This window comes from Vanessa cardui, chromosome 27 (assembly GCF_905220365.1).
Source record: "Vanessa cardui chromosome 27, ilVanCard2.1, whole genome shotgun sequence".
In the NCBI taxonomy this organism is placed as follows: domain Eukaryota; kingdom Metazoa; phylum Arthropoda; class Insecta; order Lepidoptera; family Nymphalidae; genus Vanessa; species Vanessa cardui.
Genome location: NC_061149.1, coordinates 8235548 through 8240547, shown reverse-complemented (window position 1 = coordinate 8240547; position 5000 = coordinate 8235548). Strand labels below are relative to the sequence as shown.

At 44.0% G+C, this 5000-nt stretch overlaps 2 non-coding genes across 2 annotated transcripts in view; one reads left to right on the top strand and one right to left on the bottom strand.

Annotated features, from left to right (window-relative positions):
• Window positions 1–689: 689 nt before the first annotated feature.
• LOC124541304 lies at window positions 690–846 on the bottom strand. Its single transcript, XR_006967218.1, has one exon. It is a non-coding gene; the product is annotated as a 5.8S ribosomal RNA (ribosomal RNA).
• A 4131-nt stretch (window positions 847–4977) lies between these two features.
• Window positions 4978–5000, top strand: part of LOC124541303 — a 157-nt gene continuing 134 nt past the window's right edge. Inside the window, exon 1 of the ribosomal RNA XR_006967217.1 lies at window positions 4978–5000. This exon is cut by the window's right edge and continues 134 nt beyond it. This is a non-coding gene — a ribosomal RNA (5.8S ribosomal RNA).

Genomic DNA, 5000 nt, shown 5'->3' with positions numbered 1-5000 from the left:
AGAATCATCATCATCAGTCGTTCCGACGTCGGCGTCGACGCGCTCTTCGGACGTCGAGTCCGCCTACTTGTTATGTATATAATACATAATTGATTATCATGTACATATCATAATAATACGAACGTTTCGATGTCATCACGTAAACGCATATGTATCGCATATAATACACGTTCGTTTCGTATACGTATCAACGATCGCGGAGCTTTTGTTATCGAAATTTTGACGTCGGATAAATGAAAGGACGTACACACTCGATATATCGAGACGAATATGATATCACCTAATCTCCGATAACCCTTTTTGATCGATGACTTTGAAGAAACGATCGAAAGGTCGGAGATGGGCGCTATCTCTCGTCAACGAAGACGAGCGACGAGCTCTCAGTCTCTCTGACGTCGCAAAAACGAAACTCCGTGACGTAGACGTACACACGAACGTATATATATTTACATATATATACACACGCATATTACGTAAACATACATACACATCGTATTTTATAATATTTGAACGGACCGAGAACGAATGAATTTGCATTATATTATTATTGTGATAATAATAAAAATAACGCATTATTACATCGAACGCGGATACCGTCATATGTTCGGTAAAACGTCGATATCATCATACGACTACGACGACGACACGACATTAAACATTGAACAGTGTGGTTTATATTTTTATACAGCCGGCCCTCAGACAGGAGTGGTCCTGGATGTTTCTCCACGGACCGCAATGTGCGTTCGAAATGTCGATGTTCAAATGTGTCCTGCAGTTCACACTATGACGCGCAGTTAACTGCGTTCTTCATCGACCCGCGAGCCAAGTGATCCACCGTCCAGGGTAATGGTTTATTTTTCGTTTGTTACTTGTATAATTATATGATTTCTACGATCACTCGTACGATTTTATACGTCGGTGATATTAGTGATTCGAATGGTATATATTTTTATTTTTATTTATTTATCTCTTCTTTTTCAGTGTATAGAGAAAAAAATAAAAAAAAAAAATATATTAAAAAAAAAAAAATAAAAAAAAAGAAATACATTTTATATGAAGATGACGATGTGTTAAATCAATAACACGACGTACTTTCCTCGCAACCGACATTCTGAAATATATCGAATAAGACGCGTTACACGACTCTCGCGACACAACACGTACACACAACAAGAGTGATCATAAAAATCATCGAGTTGTTGTCGTTGTTGTTGTAGTTTAGAAAATCGCGTCCTCGCATCGAAAAACGACAATCTCGAACGTCTGATCGCTTGTTTTTAAATAATAATAATCCCGTTTCTATTCAGTGAAGACGAACGTACGAACGAACGAACACAGAAACACATCACCACGTTACTTTACGTTACGTATACTACTTACACACGTATATCGTATCTCACGCGTACGTCGAGGACTCGATAACGTAGTTGTAGTAGTAGTAGTAGTAGTAGTAGTTTCGTAGGTGCGTGCGTGTGCGCGTACGTGCGTATCGACGACGACGCTGATTGACGTTCTTATTATTATTATTTTTTTTTTTGTTATTTGATATTATCGTTCATCATCGCACTCGATCTACATAGAGAAAGAGATTGATAACGTTAACGTTAATGATCCTTCCGCAGGTTCCCCTACGGAAACCTTGTTACGACTTTTACTTCCTCTAAATGATCAAGTTTGGTCAACTTCCCAGCAACGCCGACGGCCGTGAAGCCACCGCGTGTCGGTCCGAAGACCTCACTAAATCATTCAATCGGTAGTAGCGACGGGCGGTGAGTACAAAGGGCAGGGACGTAATCAACGCGAGCTTATGACTCGCGCTTACTAGGAATTCCTCGTTTATGGGGGATAATTGCAAACCCCAATCCCCAGCACGAAGGAGTTTCAACGGGTTGCCCGGGCCTCTAGGCCAGGGAGAACATGCTGATTCCTTCAGTGTAGCGCGCGTGCGGCCCAGGACATCTAAGGGCATCACAGACCTGTTATTGCTCAATCTCGTGCGGCTCGAAGCCGCCGGTCCCTCTAAGAAGAATTTTAATACGCCGCCAGTGAGTTGCTCGACCGAAATCGAGCACACCTAAATGACGACGCCTATTTAGCAGGCTAGAGTCTCGTTCGTTACCGGAATTAACCAGACAAATCGCTCCACCAACTAAGAACGGCCATGCACCACCACCCACCGAATCAAGAAAGAGCTATTAATCTGTCAATCCTTCCGGTGTCCGGGCCTGGTGAGATTTCCCGTGTTGAGTCAAATTAAGCCGCAGGCTCCACTCCTGGTGGTGCCCTTCCGTCAATTCCTTTAAGTTTCAGCTTTGCAACCATACTCCCCCCGGAGTCCAAAATCTTTGGTTTCCCGGAAGCTGCCCGCCGAGCCATTGTAGTAACGTCGGCGGATCGCTAGATGACATATTTACGGTTAGAACTAGGGCGGTATCTAATCGCCTTCGAACCTCTAACTTTCGTGGTAATTCTAGAGCTAATACATGCAATCAGAACTCTGACCAGTGATGGGATGAGTGCTTTTATTAGATCAAAACCAATCGACGGAGGGCGTCTCGTCCGAAGTCGTTAATTTTGATGAATCTGGATAACTTTTGCCGATCGCATGGTCCAGTACCGGCGACGCATCTTTCAAATGTCTGCCTTATCAACTTTCGATGGTAGTTTCTGCGACTACCATGGTTGTCACGGGTAACGGGGAATCAGGGTTCGATTCCGGAGAGGGAGCCTGAGAAACGGCTACCACATCCAAGGAAGGCAGCAGGCGCGCAAATTACCCACTCCCGGCACGGGGAGGTAGTGACGAAAAATAACGATACGGGACTCTTTCGAGGCCTCGTAATCGGAATGAGTACACTTTAAATATTTTAACGAGGAACAATTGGAGGGCAAGTCTGGTGCCAGCAGCCGCGGTAATTCCAGCTCCAATAGCGTATACTAAAATTGTTGCGGTTAAAAAGCTCGTAGTTGCATTTGTGCGCCGCGCTGTCGGTGCACCGCATCCGCGGTGATACTGACACGTCTGCGGAGCATATCGTCGGTGAGCCGGCGGTAAAACGCCGGTTCAATATCAAAATCCTATCGCGGTGCTCTTCAGTGAGTGTCGAGATGGGCCGACAATTTTACTTTGAACAAATTAGAGTGCTCAAAGCGGGCTCAAAATGCCGCTTGAATATTTCGTGCATGGAATAATAGAATATGATCTCGGTTCTATTTTGTTGGTTTTCAGAACTCCGAGGTAATGATTAATAGGGATAACTGGGGGCATTCGTATTGCGACGTTAGAGGTGAAATTCTTGGATCGTCGCAAGACGAACATCAGCGAAAGCATTTGCCAAAGGTGTTTTCATCAATCAAGAACGAAAGTTAGAGGTTCGAAGGCGATTAGATACCGCCCTAGTTCTAACCGTAAATATGTCATCTAGCGATCCGCCGACGTTACTACAATGGCTCGGCGGGCAGCTTCCGGGAAACCAAAGATTTTGGACTCCGGGGGGAGTATGGTTGCAAAGCTGAAACTTAAAGGAATTGACGGAAGGGCACCACCAGGAGTGGAGCCTGCGGCTTAATTTGACTCAACACGGGAAATCTCACCAGGCCCGGACACCGGAAGGATTGACAGATTAATAGCTCTTTCTTGATTCGGTGGGTGGTGGTGCATGGCCGTTCTTAGTTGGTGGAGCGATTTGTCTGGTTAATTCCGGTAACGAACGAGACTCTAGCCTGCTAAATAGGCGTCGTCATTTAGGTGTGCTCGATTTCGGTCGAGCAACTCACTGGCGGCGTATTAAAATTCTTCTTAGAGGGACCGGCGGCTTCGAGCCGCACGAGATTGAGCAATAACAGGTCTGTGATGCCCTTAGATGTCCTGGGCCGCACGCGCGCTACACTGAAGGAATCAGCATGTTCTCCCTGGCCTAGAGGCCCGGGCAACCCGTTGAAACTCCTTCGTGCTGGGGATTGGGGTTTGCAATTATCCCCCATAAACGAGGAATTCCTAGTAAGCGCGAGTCATAAGCTCGCGTTGATTACGTCCCTGCCCTTTGTACTCACCGCCCGTCGCTACTACCGATTGAATGATTTAGTGAGGTCTTCGGACCGACACGCGGTGGCTTCACGGCCGTCGGCGTTGCTGGGAAGTTGACCAAACTTGATCATTTAGAGGAAGTAAAAGTCGTAACAAGGTTTCCGTAGGGGAACCTGCGGAAGGATCATTAACGTTAACGTTATCAATCTCTTTCTCTATGTAGATCGAGTGCGATGATGAACGATAATATCAAATAACAAAAAAAAAAATAATAATAATAAGAACGTCAATCAGCGTCGTCGTCGATACGCACGTACGCGCACACGCACGCACCTACGAAACTACTACTACTACTACTACTACTACTACAACTACGTTATCGAGTCCTCGACGTACGCGTGAGATACGATATACGTGTGTAAGTAGTATACGTAACGTAAAGTAACGTGGTGATGTGTTTCTGTGTTCGTTCGTTCGTACGTTCGTCTTCACTGAATAGAAACGGGATTATTATTATTTAAAAACAAGCGATCAGACGTTCGAGATTGTCGTTTTTCGATGCGAGGACGCGATTTTCTAAACTACAACAACAACGACAACAACTCGATGATTTTTATGATCACTCTTGTTGTGTGTACGTGTTGTGTCGCGAGAGTCGTGTAACGCGTCTTATTCGATATATTTCAGAATGTCGGTTGCGAGGAAAGTACGTCGTGTTATTGATTTAACACATCGTCATCTTCATATAAAATGTATTTCTTTTTTTTTATTTTTTTTTTTTTAATATATTTTTTTTTTATTTTTTTCTCTATACACTGAAAAAGAAGAGATAAATAAATAAAAATAAAAATATATACCATTCGAATCACTAATATCACCGACGTATAAAATCGTACGAGTGATCGTAGAAATCATATAATTATACAAGTAACAAACGAAAAATAAACCATTACCCTGGACGGTGGATCACTTG